Source organism: Odocoileus virginianus, chromosome 19, assembly GCF_023699985.2.
Source record: "Odocoileus virginianus isolate 20LAN1187 ecotype Illinois chromosome 19, Ovbor_1.2, whole genome shotgun sequence".
Classification (NCBI taxonomy): domain Eukaryota; kingdom Metazoa; phylum Chordata; class Mammalia; order Artiodactyla; family Cervidae; genus Odocoileus; species Odocoileus virginianus.
Genome location: NC_069692.1, coordinates 5956028 through 5976918, shown reverse-complemented (window position 1 = coordinate 5976918; position 20891 = coordinate 5956028).

Below are 20891 nucleotides of genomic sequence, written 5' to 3'. Positions count from 1 at the left end.
TACATTCCTTTTTAATTTCATTTTTATTTACTTATTTTTAACCATGTTTTAAAAATTGAAGTATAGTTAGTTTACAATGTTGTGTTAATTTTAGGTGTACATCAGAGTGATTCAGTTGTGTTTGTATATATATGTGTATTCTTTTTCAGACTTTGTTTTAGAGATTATTGTAAGATATTGAGTATAGTTCCCTGTGCTGTACAGTAGGCCCTTGTTTATTTACATTCTTATAAAACGAGTGCTGGGGAAACGTGGATGAGATCCCGGAGTAAAGTCAGTAGCTAAGTCTCTCTTAAAGTTCTGAAGAATTCTTGAGATGTACTAGGGAGTGGTGCTGGTTATCTCAATAAAGAAGCAATGTGTGTTTTCCTTTTAAACAACTAGGAAAAAATATTTATCTCAAAACTGGAGCCCAAAGTTTGATTCTGAAAATAGTGAACATCCAAAATATAAATAGTTTTTTTTTAAAGAGTGTGGTAGTAGGTAATGGCATTGCTTATACAATGCTTACTGTTAGCAGAACTATATTTTTGGCTGCACTAGGTCTTTGTTGCTGTCTATGGACTTTCTCTAGTTATGGAGAGCCGGGGCTACTCTCTACTTGGGGTGTGCAGGCTTCTCGTTGCGGTGGCCTCTCTTGCTGCAGAGTATGGGGAAGTTTGAAGAAGAGCATGCTCTTTGGGGAAGAGCATGCAGGGTTTGGCGCACGAAATTAGTTCTCCCGCAGCATGTAGAATCTTCCCGGATCAGGGATTGAACCCATGTCCCTGAACCACAGCTGAACCACACAGCTGAACCCACAGCTGAACCACCAGCGAGGTCCTAGCAGAACTTTCCATCCAGATTTTAGCGTGTAAGTCAGTGACAAAAGACGTTCATTTATGTACACTGGTCTGAAAAAGGAAATTTTCCAGAGCTTGAATGGCCCCCAAATATGATATTTAGTTTAAAAAAAGAGAGAGAAAATGGGTTTCTGATTTCTAAAAAGTCAAAGATCAAATATCCTTGACACAGTAGCTTGTGATGTTTTAACCAGAAAGCAAATGACCTCTAAAGGGTCTGCCAGCCAGCCAAAACACCTAGTGTCAGATTGTTTTTCTGATGCCCTGATGTCTCTCTCAGATATAAGGACTCAGCAGCGCTCAACTTGGCAAGTGAAATGCAATGTAAGCCTTAGCGTAATAGCAGAAAGTCTGAATTCTTCCAGCAAGGGTATCTAATGCTCAATATGAAGAAAATAAGTTTTCAGAGGCCTGAGAGTAGGAAAGAAGGTAGGTATAGGTGTGTATACGGGCTTCCCTGGGGGCTCAGCTGTAAAGAAATCTGCCTGCAATGCAGGAGATGTGAGTTTGATCCATGGGTGAGGAAGATCCCCTGGAAGACGAGGTGGCAACCCACTCCATTATTCTTGCCTGAAAAATCTCATGAACAGAGAAGTCTGGCAGGCTCCAGTCCATGGGGCATAAGAAGTTGGACACAACTGAGCAACTGAGCACACACATAGGTGTGTCTATGGCTAAGTAGAGTTAAGAAAACAAAATATATGGCCCACCAACTAAAGCCTTAAAACACTGGGACTTCCCTGGTGGTCCAGTGGTTAAGAATCTGCCTTCCAATGCAGGGGACGTAGGTTTGATCCCTGGTCAGGTAACTAAGATCTCACATGCTAGAGCCCCCGCTCTGCAACTAGAGAAAGCCTTCACGCTGCAGTGAAGACCTAGCACAGCCAAAACAAACACACAAGCAAAACAAACTAAAAATCTCGTGTGAAGGTTGTTCTAAGCCTTCTGGGATGGATCCCTGAAGAGCTAAGCAGGGCAGACTTGCCCTCTCCAAAGGCAAAAGGGACACTTTGCAACCCCCACCCAAGATCCAAAGGTTGCCCCTGGGATTTGTGAGCGGTTCCTCAGCCAATCTGCCAGCCCGCCCAGTTCACACCTCTGGAAAGGCCCTGCAGCATCAATTTCTCCACTTGGAAAATCAGGTTCAGAAGACCAATTGAATAGTACTCTACAATTTCATGACCTTATTATTTATTTTAAAGGAGAAGCCTCTGGTTTCTTTCCATTGGGGATGAACATGATTAAGTCAGCAATTTGATGTCCAGGAGAAGAAGTAACCAAAATAAAATTTTCCACCAAGATCATACCTCAAGGTGAAATTTTGCTTCCTTGTCACCAACTCTGTCATCATGCTTTCAGACCCTTGTTTTCATTTCGTGATTGGCTCCGTGGGAATCATCTCTTTTGAGTGTGTTTAATCAAACTGACTGTAATCAGCCACACGTGTTCATAGTTTTCTTTATGCAACTTGCATTTTGACTCTCCTGGGTGCCAGCAGTCAATGGATGAGAACTCTGCTTGTTCAGCTGCTTGCATTCCCACACCACAGACTTCATCACGGCACTTCATATTTGAATCTGGGTACTCATTGATTCAATTCCCCACATTTAAAAATTCACTCTGAATATTACAGCTTTACCAAAACATGAAGAATTCAAGGTGGCTTTGGATAATACTCTGTAAAGACACTTATGATCTTAATATTTGTCTAAGTATCAATGATTCCTCATGCCATGTCAAGGGCAGGGAACAGGAAATTAACTTGTAAGAAGAGGGGAAGAAGATTATGGAGGTATTCATTCACATGATTAATAGTTCAACAGCTTATTTTTTGTCTCGTGATTCCATGAGTTGCCTGGGTGATTCCACTCATCTCTCCTAACATCATTCATAGGATTGCATCTATGTGACAGATTGGCTGGGGCCTGGGCTCAGCAGGGGCAGTCAGCCAAGGCACATTGATCTTAACCGCAGGTAGCCTCTCCACGTTGCTGCCAGCGTGAGGGTCTCTAGGCAACATTCTCAGAAGAAAGTTGCTAGGAGTGGAAAAAGAGCTGTAAAAAATTATGTTTTTTTTTTGCTTATACTTTTTTTAATTAAGATTTTTTTTTTTATGTGGACCATTTTTAAAGTCTTTTTGGAGTTCATTACAATATCGCTTCTGTTCTATGTTTTGGATTTTTGGAGAGGCATGTGGGGTTTTAGTTCCCTGACCAGCAATAGAACCTGTGCCCCCTGCACCGGAAGGCAAAGTCTTCAGCTCTGGACGGCCGGAGCAGTCCCTGTTACAGCTTTTAAATGAAGCTATAAGACCTGTGTCCCTGCTGTTACATTTTACTGGTCAAAGCAAGTCATGAAGCCAGCTCAGCTTCAAGAGGAGAGAAAAGAGGCTCTGTCTCTTGGGGAGAGAAATGGCCGAGTTACCTTGAAGAAAGCCTGTGCAATGGGAGATGCTGATATCAGCATTTGGGGAAACTGTCTACCCTGCCGCCTAACACAGTGCACATTCTGGCCACACACCAAATACACTCATCACCACCTTTCTCCATGGCTCATCACTCAGCCATAAAAAAGACTGAATGCCATTTGCAGCATCGTAGACGGACCTAGAGATGATCATACAAAGTGAAGTAAGTCAGAGAAAGACAGCTAGCATATGAGAGCACTTATATGTGAAATCTAAAAAAAGGTACAAATGAGCTTATTTACAAAACAGACTCACAGGCAGAAAAAAACAAACTTCTGGTCACCAAGGGTGGGGAGGATAAATTAGAAGAAGAAGAGGAGGGAAGCTTCAGGGGGGTCTAGGAGACCCTGACCTGGGTCTCCCGGGGCTGTGTGTGCAGTGGCCTCAGCCTGACTTGGACTCGGGTGAGCAGGACCTGGGTGGCTCCGCAGTAGCCCAGCAATAACGCCACACTGACTTTTTAGGAAATCACAGAGAATTAGAAACGGAAAAATATCTCCCACAGTCTACTCCATGAGCAATAACCACTTTACATTTGGCATATATCCTTTCAGATTTCTGCTATGCATAAGTATGTTTATTTGCAAACTTAAAAACTAGATTACACTATTCCTACTGTTTTATAACCTGTCCTTTCTCATTTAGTATATTGTGTGTGGCCAAAAAAAGGCAGATAAACACTATATAAAACAAACAAGTTCCTACTGTTTCTTTGTGTGGGGAATGATATTCAGTATCTTGTTATAAATTCTAATAAGAAAGAATCTGAAAAAGAATATATAGATATAAATATCTGAATCAATATGCTGTATACCAGAAACTAATACAACATTGTAAATCAACCATACTCCAATAAAAATTAATTTAAAATAGAAGACAAGGGTTCTACTGCCCATATACTCAACACACAGTAATGACACAGGGACAGGAAAATTGCAAATAGGTAAATGATTATATACTCTGCCTCTCCTGGCCCCTAAAGAGAGCAGAGAGTAAATGTGGGAAAAGTGGGGAAGTTCTGTCTTCAGGATGATGGCTTAGAATTGTGCACAGTCATCTGGTGGTAGTTGTGAAACCACCACCATCTCCTGAGCACTTACGAGGGCCAGGCACTGTTCTGAGCAGTCTCCACACACTTTCTCATTTAACCTTCTTCTCTAACTTGAGAAAAATGGTACCTTTTTGGAAATCGAGTCTCAGTCATGACAGGTGAGATAACTTACCTAAGCTCTATGGCTAAAGTATTTGAAGGTGGGAAAGTGAAGGTAGCTTTGAACTTTCTGGTTTGGATATTAACCAGGATAGTGAAAGCAGAATAAGTGATAGGAGATGGAAAAGTTGAATTAATCCTTGGACGTGTGAATGTTGAGGTCCCTGCAAGATACTAGTGGGAAAGAGCTGAAAGTTAGAAGCACAGACTTAGGAATGATTGGCCTTCATGGGACCCTAACACGAGTCTTCCCAGAAAAGCAGCTTGGGGATGAAGTGGGCAAAATTCAACAGCTGCCAAGTTCCTGCTTGTCAGGGTTGCAAATGGCTCATCTGTGGCTGGTGTTTCTAATACATCATGTTATGGGCTATGGGCAAGGGGGTGGGTGGTTCAGGGCTCCGTTTTCTGCTGGTTGTGATACAACAATTTGGATCGCAGTTCCTGTAAACTTGCACAAGAAAGCTGTTTCTAGTCAGAGATGTGAATTTACAATATTCTCCTCTCTATGTCCGGGAGAGTATATTCTTTGCCTGCTCTCACTTTTGGGGAAAATTGGATTTGGGGTCCATGGAGAACCTCATTTCCTTGTGGAGAACAGTTCTTGTGTTTCAGTTTACCACTGGTTTATTTGTAAATCAACTGCAATTGAAAACCTGTAAATATATCAACTGCTGGGACATCGCCTGATTATAAATTAAATAAGCACAATAGCCTCTCAAAAGACTGGAAGATCAGGAGCACTGCAATACTTCAGAGATCCGTGATGCCTTCAGGGGAATTGTGCTTGCCCACTGGAGTGTTTCGTGTGGAAGTAGACCTAAAAAACAGTTGTGCAGTGTTTCGTTTTGATTTAGAACCACTCTTTTTAAAAATAACAGAAATAACGGGTTTTCACTGTGAAGTCCATTTTCATGTTTATCTCGTTACAAGGTTATATAAGCCTTTGGTGTGGGGTAGGCGGGAACACAGATGGTACGGTAACCATAGCAACGCCGCTTAGGCTTCTCTTCTGCCTGTCAGCTTCTTTCAGCATCATGTTCCTTCTAAAGCAGAGGCTCACCCTCACACACACTTCCCTCCTTTTCTCCTCTCCTCTGCACTCTCCGCCTCTGACCCTGCTCTCTCAGCAGCCTAAAAAAGGATGAAAACATTTTATACCTCTTCCTCTTCATTTTGCAGTCTGTAAATTATTCAAACCTTAAATACGAATCTGAATTATAATGTTTCCATCATAAAACTGCATTTCTTACTTATCTCTCTTTTCCTTAAATAGGAGATAAGGGAAGGAAAGCAATTATAAGGACAGAAACTACTGAAATGAAACCATTTTGCTTAACCTTTGAGTTCAGGCAAAAATCACCCCAAGTCCAAGTAGGCAGACATGTCCCCTCAGGACTCTCAGAAACAGATTCTGTGCCTTCTTTATGTAAATCTAATTTCCAGCCACCCTTACATTAAAAATCTCCCTTAACTCTCGATCGCATATTTAGGTATATTCATTAAAAATTAGTATACTAATTAAAATATCTTTGAGTATACTTTTCATAATTCAAGACATTTTTATTCAACATTATATGTTCTAGAGCTCATTTAACAAATGATTATTTTATGTATTCAGTCATATCTAGACAGTTTAACAATTATTCTCAACTTTATTATAATGTATACTAAACACTTGCTTTATTTAAAGCATCTAAACAATGCTTTAGAAAGAATTGGCAATAAATTCACTCATCTCTACCAACATAATTGAGAACTACCTGGTTTAGGTATATTAATTAAAATATATTTTGGTATATTAATTAAAAATCTGGAGCCTTTCAGCAAGCCCCTCTGTAACATCAGTAAGTGGGATATAGTCAGCAAACACACATTGAGTTTCTGCCTCTCAAAAAGTAGGTCTTCTGTGAGACTACTTTAGGGTCTTTTCTGCCCTGAATCTTATCTCTGTGCAGAGACTACATTTTACCTTTTACTTGTTTTTTAACTGCCACCCCCTCCGGGAGTCTATCCTGACAGAATCTTGGTTATTCTCAGTTCCCTGTATACATCTTTAGTTGTGATTTATTTTGACTTGCTTGATTACTTGCTTATTGTCTGTGTCTCCCAATAGGCTCTATGGTTCTTGAGAGAAGAGGCCATCTTCAAAACATTTAATAATGTTTTCCTATCATCTCATGTAGGAGTTGGATCATTTTAAGTATAAAATAAATACTTTCCAAATAAATGAATGAATGTTTCCTTTTTGGGTGAACTCCTTTTAGATTTGGTTGTAAAATGAAACCAAACCGGTTTTTCTAATTTGATGTATTGGTATGATTTCCATTTTCCTTTTTCCTTTGGCTGCTAGGAAGCTCAAGGTAGGGCTCAATTGGTGTAGCTGTATTTACTTCCTTCTGTATATATTTATTTCCTTTCTTTTTCATGGCTTTTATTTATTTATTTATAATTGTAGTTGCATAGTAAAAAATATATTATTTTTATATTTTCTATTTTAAGCCACCTCAAAAATCTTCTTGAAGGCAAGTACTGTATAATTATAAATAAATAAATAAATAAAGATAGAGGCCTTCAGAGCAAAATGACTTTTCAGCAATCTCACAGAGAGAATAATGTGTAGTGTGAATGGTTAGCCCTTAAATGTTGACATGAGCAGTGACCAAAGAAACTGAATTGGTAGAAAATTGAAAAGACCTTTTTACTCTTAAGCTATGCCAAAGAGTATTGAGTGAGGATAAGTAAACATTTCATTTAAAAAAATGATCACTTTTATCTGTGAAAGAGTTGAATTTTTAAGGGTAAAATCTACTTGCGTTGCTGAGGCATTACTTTATATATATATATATATATATATATATTTTTTTTTTTTTTTTTTTTTTTCCCCCTGCAGACCCATTTAAAATTCCTTGTCTCTGTGGCCCATTGGGTTCCCTGCCACCTTTTTTTTAGGGAAGAAAAACTTTCCTTAAAGTCATGATTCATGGGTTTTACCACCTTAGGTAAATAGGGCTGCCAGATGATCGAAGTTTGCAGATTCAGGGCGTAAAATCCTTCAGCTGACACTGAGATTTGTTTACAGCTGGTGGAGGGGAAGAGAATGAGCTTTAGGAGTCTCCTGAGATGTTTTTCAGTGTCTGTGGTCTGAAGAGGAAGCTGTGATGACGGAGCAAATCAATGACATCAGTGTCACCTGGGAAAGTGGTGTGACAAGTAAGAATCTATTAATAGAAAGAACAACTGGGAATATGTCACACTTAGAAAACAAATGATTTGTGGCAGGAGAAGCTGGGAACCCACTTCAGGTGAAAGGAAGAATAACTTTTCTCAGCAACAAGAAGACAGATAGCATCTGCTTCTGTGCCTGAGGGGACAGGAACGGGTCAGTGTGGTTTTTCTCCCTGGCCTGGGGGAGTGGGTGGTCAGTGTGGCTGCTGCAGGTTCTGAACATGAACTTGAGTAAGCTCCGGGAGTTGGTGATGGACAGGGAAGCCTGGCGTGCTGCAGTCCATGGGGTCGCACAGAGTCGGACACGACTGAGCGACTGAACTGAACTGAACTGAACCAGCTCAAGAATGGAAGGAAGGGCCAGTGCCTTCCTCTGATCCTGATTCTCTGGGGCAGGGGAGTGTATCCAGGGACAAATAGAGAGAGTGCTGCCTTCTACCTACTGTTACTGTTCCTCTATTCATAGCAAGACAGAGGGTGGCCATCACCCCCATCGAGTCCTATCTTGACTCTTTGAAAATGCTCCATGGACAAAGCCCCCATTTTCCCTACCTTCATTATTTCTATGACTCTGGGCTCGTGCTGGCCTAAAAATAGGATGCATTGTTTTTTAGGAGTTTGTTAGAGTTACATTTGATAGACTAAAAGACACGTGCTTCTTGGAAGGAAAGCTATGACGAACCTAGACAGCATATTAAAAAGCAGAGACATCACTCTGCTGACAAAGGTCTGTATAGTCAAAGCTATGGTTTTTCCGGTAGTCGTGTGTGGATGTGAGTTGGATGGTAAAGAAAGCTGAGTGCCAAAGAACTGATGCTTTTGAATTGTGATGCTGGAGAAGACTCTTGAGAGTCCCTTGGACTGCAAGGAGATCAAACCAGTCAATCCTAAAGGAAATCAACCTGAATATTCATTGGAAGGACTGATGCTGTAGCTCCAACACTTTGGCCACTTGATGTGAAGAGACGACTCATTGGAAAAGACCCTGATGCTGGGAAAGATTGAAGGCAGGAGGAGAAGGGGGTGACAGAGGATGAGATGATTGGATGGCATCATTACTCAATGGACATGAGTTTCTGCAAACTCCAGGAGATAGTGAAGGATGGGGAATCCTGGCGTGCTACAGTCCATGGGGTTGCAAAGTGTTGGACACAACTTAGGGACTGAACAACAAATACAGTTGGGCTCCAAGTTTATTGTTTTGCTGTGGATACCCAGTTATTCCAGCACTGTTTCTTAAGAAGACCACTCTTTTCCTGTTGAATTTTCTAGGTGCCCTACTGAAAATCAATTGACTGACTATATTTGAGTACCACCTGCCTTGATTACTGCTACTGCTGCTGCTAAGTCACTTCAGTTGTGTCCGACTCTGTGTGATCCCATCGACGGCAGCCCACCAGGCTCCCCCATCCCTGGGATTCTCCAGGCAAGAACACTGGAGTGGGTTGCCATTTCCTTCTCCAATGTGTGAAAGTGAAAAGGGAAAGTGAAGTCGCTCAGTTGTGTCTGACTCTTAGCAACCCCATGGACCGCAGCCTACCAGGCTCCTCCATCCATAGGATTTTCCAGGCAAGAGTACTGGAGTGGGGTGCCATTGATTACTGCGGGACTGTAGTAATTTGTAATTGGGAAGTGTGAGCTCTCCAACTCCGATCTTTTTAAACATTCCTTTAGCTCTTCTAGGTTCCTTGTATTTCCATATGAATTTCAGATTCAGCTTGTCAATTTCTGCAAAGAACCAACTATGATTTTAGTAGGGATTACATTGAATTTGTAGATCAATTAGGAGAGTATTTCCATCTTTATAGTATTAAGTCTTCCTATCTTCCCTCATAGCTCAGTCGGTAAAGAATCTGTCTGCAATGCAGGAGACCCGGTTTTGATCCCTGGGTCAGGAAGATCCCCTGGAGAAGGAAATGGCAAACCACTCCAGTGTTCTCACCTGGAGAATCCCATGGACAGAGGAGCCTGGCAGGCTACAGTCCATGCTATTGCAAGAGCCGGACACGATTTAGTGACTAAACCACCACCACCCAGGAGCACATGATGTCTTTCCATTTATTTTAGGTCTTCTTTAATTTCTTTCAACCATTATTTTTAATTTTCAGAATAATTTTTATACTTCTATTAAATTTGTTCTTTAATATTTTATTCTTTTTGGTGTTATTGTAAATCAAATTGTTTTCTTAATTTCATTTATGGTTTGTTCATTGCTACCACATAGAGGTACAATTGACTTCTGTAGTATATAAATCTTGTGTCCTACAACCCAGCTGAATTCATTTATTAGTTCTAATAGTTTTTTAGTAGAATTCTTAGGATTTTCTGTATACAAGAATGATCATATCATCTGCAAATAGAGCTCATTTTTTTTTTTCCAATCCAGTCCTTTTATTTATTTATTTTCTTGCCTAATTGCCTTGGCTTAAAACAGCCAGTAGAATGTTGAATAGAAGTGATAGGAACAGACATCCTTTTCTTGTTCCTGATCTTTAGGAGACAGCATGTAGTCTTTCACCGTTGTCTGGTAGAAGCTTTTCATAGATACCATTAATCAAATTGAGGAATTTTCCTTCTATTTCTAGTTTATTGAGTGTTTTTATCATGAAGGTTAAAATTTTGTCAAATGCTTTTTCTGCATCTATTACAATGTTCATGTGGTTTTTTTTGTCCTTTATTCTTTTGCTTGATGTGTTACACTGATTGATTACAGATATTAAGTTTGAGCATTTAAAATATGCTTACAGGCCATTTGTCTTCTGTTAAATACTATTCATAGCGCTTGCCTTTTTTCCTTCTGGTTGCTTGTCCTTTTAATACCACTTTTAATACTTTTTTATATAGCCTAAATATCTTTATCTGCTACAATTTAGCAAAAATATTCTCCAAATTTTTTGTCTTTTCTTTTTATGTAGTCTTTTGATGAACAGTAGATTCTTAACCATAATGTTATAAAATTTAAAAACCTTTATAGTTTGTGTCAGTCGTTTTGGAGATCTGTTTAAACATTCCTTCTCTTCAGGGAATAAGTATATTCTCCTGAAATGTCTTGCCATTCACAGTTAGATCTTGACTCCGAACTTGAGCTTTTTTTTTTTTTCATGTGTGAGGTAGGATCAGATGTCGTATTTTCCCAGTTGTTTTGGACGCAGTTAACGCGGCTCCTCAGATTCACTCAGCCTCCCCTTGCTCAGGGTCCTCTGCTGAGCATGCCTGATGAGCTGCTGCTGGCTCCGTGGTTGCTGTTGCTAATGCCTCATCTACAGCACCGCCCCTGACTTTGCCTGGCCCGTGTGGAGCAGCCACTCCAGCATCGCCCCCGTCGTGTCTATTGCTGTGGGAACCTCAATGGGTCTGGAACCCCGGCAGTATGGTCAGGTCAGTCAAGATGGCTGTTCTCTTGTTCTCTGTACATCCTCTGCTGGACTGGTCCTTGCTCCACCTATATCCTACTCACATGACTGACCTTCCCTCTTAGTACATACTTGCCCCATCCCCAGCTAGTGATTGTCCTAATCTTTGATCAGAGCATCTTCACCATGATAGCTTATCAAAGGGATGGTGAAGGCATGCACCTCTGCTGGTTTCCTTGGTAACAGGCAAATGGGATGTCAGGCCCCTCTATACACACCCCTGTCCCCACCCCCATGGCAAAGACCATCACCATGTCCTACCGGCCATCTGCTGCACATGTTGGGGTGTTGCTCCAGGATCTTGTTTTAGACATGTAAGATCCCGCATCCATTAAACCATCAATGTCTCTGTTGCTTCCTGACTCTGAGCTCTTCCTTCAGTTTTGAGGCTGGGCAGGTACAGGGCTTGTAGGCCTGCTGGGTGCAGCCCAACATGGGCTCAAACCGAATGGACTCACAGAATCTTTAGCTCCTCCTGCCTCTGCCCATTCTGGACAAAATCCAACACTACAAGGTATGAGTGTTCTAGAGGTGGCCCAAAGAGATCAAGTGATACTGCCTGGAACTGTGCTGGGGGTCATGCTTTCAGAGACAAACTTTGACCCAAAGAGGAAGAGAAGATAGGAGTGAACCAGATCACCAAGTCCTTGCCCCTCCCCGCACCTGAAACATGATGCATCTGAACACCCTGTCTTAAAACGTCCAGCATGACTGAGCAGTGCGCAGCCAACTGTGTCCCTATGTGGAGCTGTGGCTATCTCAAAAATGTGTTTCTCCCCCTTCATAGTCTTAATGTCCCCTTCACTTTTTGCCCCTCAGAAATTAGATCTACCAGTAAAATAAAAGACCTTAAGCTTTTCCCGAGGCTCTGGTTTCTAGAAAACCAGGCTAAGATAATTATCTTAGACTTTCCTTTACTCCCTTACCTGCAATGCCTGTTATATCATAAATCACGGTTCTCTGAATGTGTCAGTTTAAAAGTGTATATTTTGTTCCATTGATCTATTGTGTAGCTCTACTGATACCACTCCTTTTTTTTTTTTTTTTTGGTGGTGGTTTAGTGTTATCAGCTTTATTTATTTATTTAAAAAATTTTTTACAATGTTGTGTAGGCTTCCGCTGCACAACAATGTGAATCAGCCACAACTGCACACTTGCCCCCTCCCTCTTGGGCCTCCCCCTACCACCCATCCCACCTCACTAGGTCACCACACTGTCAGGCTGGGCTCCCTGTGTTATACAACTATCCATTTTACACATGGTAGTGTACGTATGTTTATGCTACTTTCTCCATTCATCTCACTTTCCCCCTCCCGCACTGTGTCCACAAGTTCATTTTCTACATCTGTGTCTCCATTCTTTCCCTTCAAAATTCTTTTCCCTTCACCAATACCATTTTTCTAGGTTCCATATATATGTACTAATATACAATATTTGCTTTTCTCTTTCTGACATACTTCACTGTGTATAACCAACAGGCTCTAGATTCACCCACCTCACTAGAACTGATTCAAATTCATTCCTTTTTATGGCCGAGTAATATTCCATTGCATATATGTACCACATCATGTTTATCCATTCATCTGTGGATGGACATCTAGGTTGCTTCCAAGTCCTGGTTATTGTAGATAGTGCTTCAGTGGACACTGGCGTACCTGTGTCTTTTAGAATTGAATACCACTCATTTTTAGTTTTATCAGATATCCCCTAATTCATCTTCAGTTGACTTGGGGTCATAATATATCATGAATATAATACTTACTTAGATCCAGTTCATTAATACTTTGGCAAGCTTTTGCAGCTATGTTCATGAGCAGAAGAGTTTGCATAAAGATGGAATTATATGATAGAATTCACCTGTAAACTTTATGGGGCTTGCCATTTTTTTCAGGGAAAAATTTTAAATTACTGCTTCAGTTTCCTTCATGGTTAAAGATTATTTCTTGTACTGAAATATGTATCAATTTTAGTAAATTATATTTTCAGTTTCATGAGCTGTAGAGTATGTATGTGTAAATATAAGTATCTACAAATCAATATAAAAAAAATCAAATAGCAATGGATGTGAACAAACCCTTTGCAAAATAGGAAACACAAGAAAATTGCTCAGTCTCACTAGTAGTAAAGGAAATGTAAATTTAAGTAAAAGTGGATGCTATATTATACCCATAAAATTGGTAACAATAGTAGCCTAATGATACCACATGTTGGGAAGAATTTGAAGCAGTGGAAACTTTCACTTCTTTGTGAGATACATGTTGTTATAACTGCTTTGAAGAACACATGTTACATGTATGTGCACAAGGATATCATGTGTGTCCCCCAAAATATCATCAGGTATATTGATGAAAAACTGGAAGCAACTTGCCTATAAACATAAGAATAGAAAAATAAATTTTTAGTATAATAATACAGTAGAAAAAGAAGAGTAAATACTAAATGCAATATGATATCCCAGATTAGATTCTGGAACAGAAAATGAGTATTAGTAGAAAAACTGGTGATCTCTAAATAAAGTCTGTAGTTTAGTTGTTTGTAATGTATGAATGTTAATTTCTTAGTTTGGACAAAAGTACCATTGTTGTGTGGGATGTTGACACTGGGGAAAGTTGAGGAGGTGATATGTGGGTTGTCTCTGTACCCTCTAACTTTTCTGTGAGTTTAAAATTGTTTCAAAATAAAAAGTTTATTATTATTTAAAAAGAATGACTAGAGTTACTTGTATCATTATAGATAAATCTCACAAACATAATGTTGAGAAAATAGCAAGTTCAAGATGAAACATAATATGTATCCAAATATACAAATGTAAAAGCATTTAGTATAATAATGTCATTTAATGATACATTCATATGTACTGTAATTTTCAACACATATATCTGAATAATAAATACCAAATTATGAATATTAATTATTTCTTGAAGGTGAGAGAGTATCATATGATTAGAAATTAATGACAGAATTTAAACCTTATTTGCAGTGTTTAATTTCTTAAGCTGGATTGAGTATACACACACAGATTTTGTTTAAAAAAAATCTTCCTTTAAATTATTTGAAATATTTCAAAATAAAACAAAAAGCCAATTTCTCTAAAAGAAACAAGGAAGGGAAGGAGGGAGAGAGAAAGAGAACGCTGAAAGGACAGAAGCAATTCTAAATACAGAGAGTTTTAAAATGAAAGATTTTTCTGAATGGTTTGGAAGTCTCATTGAGAACTGGTTTTAACAACTTCTTGTAGTAACCTTTAAGGTTTGGAGTTTGAGGCATATTTAGGACAACAGCCATCTGAATCAGAAGTTCAAGGAAGCTCATGTAAAAGTTTGATTTTAGGTCCAAGACTCCAGGAGATTTGATTTCAAGTAAGATTTGAGCTCCAGAACTTGAACTTGTATCATACTAAGTGTCCTTATGTCCTTGTGGTGTTGGAGGAGACCCTTGGACAGCAAGATCAAACCACTCAGTCCTAAAGGAAGTCAACCCTGAATATTCATTGGAAGGACTGATGCTGAAGCTGAAGCTCCAATACTTGGACCTCCTGATGTGAGGAGCCAACTCATTGGAAAAGATGCTGATGCTGGGAAAGACTGAAGGCAGGAGGAGAAGGGGACGACAGAGGTTGAGATGGTTGGATGGCATCACCGACTCAATGGCTGTGAGTTTGAACAAGCTCCAGGAGCTGGTGAAGGACAGGGAAGTCTTGAGTGCTGCAGTCATGGGGTCACAAAGAGTCAGACAAGACTTAGCAATTGAACAACAGCTTGTCCTTATACTATTAGACAGATTTGGTTTACTTCAGCATGAATTAATTTTTTAAAAACTTGTTTTATCTATCTATCTGTATCTCTTACTATATATAATCTAGCTATGTCTATCTACCTACCTATGTATACTTTATGTGAGTATGAATGTATGTATATATGATTTATAGGTTACCTGAATTTATGAATAGTCCCAGCTGAGAGATAATTTGGCCAGGAGATTATTAGCTAGCCAGGTAGCTATCCTATGTGGACTTTTTAACCTTTATTGTACTTTGGATCCTTTGACAGTCTGGTGAGGTTGTGGATTCCTTTTCAGAATAACTCATTTAAATGAATAAAAGAAATTTCATAAGATTATAATGTAAAGCAATTATATTAAACTATAACTATGAATTATTAAAAAGAAATTTGTGGTATATTAATGTGTGCTTCTTTATTAAGGCATTGAATAACAATATATACTGCAGATGTAAATACCATAATTTGAACGTTGTGATGAACAGAAATAATTGGCAATATTTGCCACAGTCATAATGTCGCATGAGAATATCAGTAATTTCTACTGGCCTCAAGTCACAGATAATATTTATACTTTTACAGTTTGTTGCCTGAGTTTATAGTTAAAGGAAATGCTTTAAAAAAGAAAATGCTAAGTTTTAATTAGAAGTTTGTGAAAATAAGAAACCCCTATAGATCAGGTCTACGACCAGGGTGAGATGAGTAAAGCCATTGCCTCAACTGTAAAATTTAAGGAGCACCAAAGGACTCCACTATCAAGCTATTTAACAAATGTTTAATATATTTAATAAATTTTAAAAAATGTTTAAATATTTTATTTATTTAGCTGCACCGGGTCTTAGTTGCGGTATACAGGCTCTTTAGTTGCAGCATGTGGGGTCTAGTTCTCTGACCAGGGAGCGAACCCATGCCCCCTGCACTGGGAGCATGGAGTCTTAGCCACTTGACCACCAGGGAAGTCCCTAATAAATTAAAAAAAAAAAAAAATTTACGTTTACAGTATTTTTTAAAATAAAAATTAAGGTAAAAAGAATCATGATGAGCAAATTATCAAGATGTTTAAATTAAGAGAAGATCAGTACAAATGTCCTAGATTCCAACTGCAAGAATTCTCCCAGAAAACAGAATTCATGCATTATAGGCAGGCATTCTCATTGTGGGCTTCCTCCTGGCTCAGCAGTAAGAATCTACCTGCAATGCCGGAGACGCAGGAAACATGGGTTTGATCCTTGGGTTGGGAAGATCCACTGGAGGAGGAAATGGCAACCCATTCCATTGTTCTTGCCTGGAAAATCTCATGGACAGAGAAGTCTTGTGTGTGACACTCCATGGGATCGCAAAGAGTTGGACATGTGCGAGTTGGACATGCATGCACACACACATGCACACACACACACAGAGTCAGTTTGCCTCTTTTCCACCACTTATTTGTCATTGGTTGGCAGTCTTCCATATTTCACTGTTGCATTAATAATTTTTAAATGTGACAACAAATACAAATACATTTTTCAAAACGCTACATAGATCCCTTAAAATAAAGTTTCAAAATTGAATAAGTCTGTCTTCATTCTTTGATGATAATGACAAAGATTTTTTTAAAAAGTTAATTTTGACATCGTGTGGTTTCTGTTTGTAATCTAATAACAGCAAATCATTAAAAAATAATTCTAATTATTTCTCTTATAATGTTAGACTTTTTACTCTTAAAATAGGTAAGTTAGTGGTGGTATCCCTCAAAGGAGAGAAGAGAAATGGTGAGAAGAGTGTGCGAAGAGGTTAGGGACAGTCCCTCTTACCCAAACTTATATCTCAGAGACAGAATAAATTGAAGTATAGTTGATTTACAGTATTGTGTTAATTTCTACAGTGCAGCAAAGTGACTTAGTTATACATATATATGCATGTCTGTGTGTTAGTCCCTTAGTCATGTCCAACTCTTTGTGATCCCATGGACTGTAGTCTGCCAGGGTCTTCTGTCCATGGAATTCTCCAAGCAAGCATATTAGAGTGGATAGCCATTGCCTTCTACAGGGGATCTTCCCAACCCAGGGATTGAACCCAGGTCTCCTGCATAGGTTCCCATGTTGGGCTTCCCTGATGGCTCAGATGATAAAGAATTCGCCTGCAGTGCCGGAGACCAGGGGTTCGATCCCTGGGTTGGGAAGATCCCCTGGAGGAGGGCACAGAAACCCACTCTAGTATTCCTGCCTGGAGAATCCCCGTGGACAGGGCAGCCTGGCGGGCGACAGTCCATGGGGTCCCAGAGAGTCACAGCTAAGTGACGAAGCACTCCTGTGTTGCAGGCAGATTCTTTGCCATCTGAGCCACCAGGGAAGTCCATTTATATATACTACTTTTCATATTCTTTTCCATTAGTTTTTCACGGAATATTGAATATAGTTCCCTGTGCTATACAGTAGGACCTTGTTTGTCTATCCATTCTATATATGATAACTTCCAACTGCTAACCGCAGAATAATGTGCTTTCATTCTTTATTAGGGAGCACACTCTTCTGAGAGTTATTCTTAAGCAAAACATGTGCCTCTATAGTCATGTTTTTCCTATGCCAGAAACAGAACATCAGCAACACACAAATGTGGGGATAAGATGCCGTCATTCCTTCTGGGCATTTTTAGAGGACTTTGATTTATGTTGTTTTCCACTTGGTCTTGCATTTGTGGCCACCAGTACTGAGGCTCCACCTAGGGCCCTTTTCTGTAATTACATTCATATTCATGAAAGCTAATCTTCAGGATGGCAACAGTGAAAACAATTATGCAAATTAGAGGGAGTGGTTGAGTCTGTTTTGTTCTGAGCATCCAGCACAGACAGATTAGATTCGGTTTCCCTTTGCACCCCCTGCCTGCGTGCCCCCAGGAACTGAAGGCTGAGGCTCTGATGGCCACAGGATATTGCGCTGGTGAGGAAGTGGTTAGCATCTTACCTTTGGCCTTGGGAAAGTGCCCTCTGGGAATGCAGCTGGCTAACCTCTGTGTAACAGGTGGTCCCAGTCCGGGGGTGGGGGGAGTGGGCCGGGGCGGGGGTAGGCAGGGGGGTAATGGGTGGGGGGGTTGGTGGTGGTTCTGGGGCGGTAGTAAAGTGGAGAAACCAGAGCCTCCTTGTACTTCACGGGAATACCAGCAAGGGAGGTGGGAGAGCGTCAGTCAGAGGAAGGCAGACAAAGATCAAAGGGCAGCCCTGAAGAATTCAGAAGTTACAAGAAATCCCCTACACACGAACCTTCAAGTTGGAACTTTCAAAGATGCGAATGTGCGTTCCCATGTCCAATCATGTAAATCAGTTCATGCATCTGGAGTATATTGTTATGTGCGTGCATCCTCTACGAGAGGTTGTGCTTTTGTGTACCTATTTATTTGTGTGTGTGTGTTTCTAATACATTATTTGTGTGAAAAGTGTTATAAACCTATTATAGTACAGTACTATATAGCTGACTGTGTTAGTTGGGTACCTACACTAACTTTGTGAGACTTACAAACAAAATGGACTTAAAAACTCCTTCTTGGGTGAGAACTCATTCGTATGTACAACGCTTAAGACCCTGGTTATCTCCTCCACCTTTTGTTTCAGTTGTGTTTTCAGCATTTTGCTCCTTGACCACTGGGCGATTGGTTTTTTGATTCCCTCTTTCTCTAGCAGTGAGGAGTGCAGGATGATTTGAGCTAGCACCCCAGAGTGTTTTGACTCACACCTGCCATCTGTCTGCTTAGTCACTGTGCAACCATCCTTCCCCGAAGTGATGGTTTTTATTTGATATAAGAGCTGGCAGGCAGCAGTGGTTGTGTGAGGAGATTGCTGGAGTCCCGGTTTTCTTTATTCCTGTGATCATAGCAGCAGAGTGTATTAATGTTTCAGATAGCCACTTGGCTTTTTCTGGGAACTGCCATATGTTCCTAAAGATTCAGAGTGTGGGGAAGAGTTGTGAGAAAGGGGAAGGGGATTATTTTTAAAAACGTTATTTTGAAATTTGTAGGCAATTCAAAATTGTTATGTTGAGCAGCTTGTCACCATTCAGCGTAGAGCAAAGTGGAAATCTCCCAAATTATTCCTATACAGAGTGAATACAAATAATCCCAGTGCGCCATTTCATTACAACTACTCTGACTTTCTACATAACGCCATTGATAGTCTTCCTCCATAGATTTTGGGTGTGAACTCTCGATGAAGGAAGACAGAGCTGTAAAGAGCAAGTTCTCTTTACACTGTTACTGGGACCACGCACACAGCAGAAATTGTGCTTAAAGTGACTACTGCAGGTGCATATCCAAACAATTTAGGTAAACAAACCCACTTTAGAATCAGGATGCAAACTAGGAGTGTTTAGCTAAGCACTCACTATATATGATAGCAAGCTCATTTAATTATTCCACATATGTAAAGAATATATAATATACATACGTACAGTATAAATAAGAAAAATAGAATAATCATGCTTCTACCCACTGCTCAGCTTAAGAATGAAAATCATGACATATTTTTGATCCTGGCATCACCAAGCATCACCATTCTGTCAATTTACTCCACTCCTGGCTTCCTAGGTAACCATTATCTTGAATAATGGGTTGTCATTTCTTTCTTTTTCTTTCTAGTTTCAAAAAACTTGAAAGTGAAAGTCATTCAGTCATGTCTGACCCTTTGTGACCCTATAGACTATACAGTCCATGGAATTCTCCAGGCCAGAATACTGAACTGGGTAGCCTTTCCCTTCTCCAGGGGATCTTCCCAACCCAGGGATCAAACCCAGGTCTCCCAAATTGCGGGCAGATGGATTCTTTACCAGCTGAGCCACAAGGAAAACCCAAGAATATTGGAGTGGGTAGCCTATACCTTCTCCAGCGGATTTACCAAACCCAGGAATCAAACTGGGGTCTCCTGCATTGCAGGCGGATTCTTTACCAGCTGAGCTATCAGGGAAGCCCTCAAAAAACTTATGCATCACTAAATAATACGTTTGTGCGGTTTTGTATGTGTTTCTATATACATTTTTTATAAATGGAACTGTATGTATTTGTCACTTTCTTTCTTCATCAGTATCATTTCATTCATGTGGATGCATAAAACTCTAGTCGATTTGTTTTCACTGCTATAAATTAAGCATTCCACTTTATGTACCTACCGCAATTTATTTATCCAGTCTCCTGTCAATGGTCCTGTGAACTGGTTCCAGTTTTTACTATTAAAACCAGTACTGCAGTGAATATTTCAGTACCTGTAATATTTTAGTACCAGTAAATATTTTAATATTTTAGTGTTCTGCTGATCATATATGAGGGTTTCTCTAGTCTGGGATATTTAGCTTGAGTTGGAATCACTAGCTATTAGGTGGGTACATCTTTACTAGATAATGTCAAATTATTATCAAAGGAAGGTGGACATATTTATCCTCCCAGGAGCAATATTTAAGAATTTCTGTTTTCCCTCATCCTCATAAGCACATTGATCTGTCAGTCTTTAAAATTGTGGCCAACATTTTGTGTGCAAAAGGATATTTCAGCCTTTTCCTGATTACAAGTGAAGTTGGACATGTTTTTATATGTGTATTCATTGTAGGCTTTTCCTTTTCTATATAATGGATATCTATCTTTTTTGCCCATTTTTAAAATTGGTCCACACTTTTTTTATTGAAGTTTCATAGATGTATATGATTCTAATACTTTGTTCTAACTAATATATGTTGGAAATATATTACCCTGGTTTATATCGTGTGTTTTTACATTTTAAAAATAGTGCCTTCCAATACACAGTTCTTATTTTGGCAGACTTCTGTTTGTCTCCTTTACTTTATGAATTCTGCCTTTTTAAAAAGAAATCCTTTCTGTGATACGAGTTTGCAAAGATAATCTATATTTTCTTCAGAAAGTTTAGGAATCTATATGTATCTAAACCACCAAGAATTTATTTTTTGGTTATGTATGATGTGGAACCATATAGAAAGC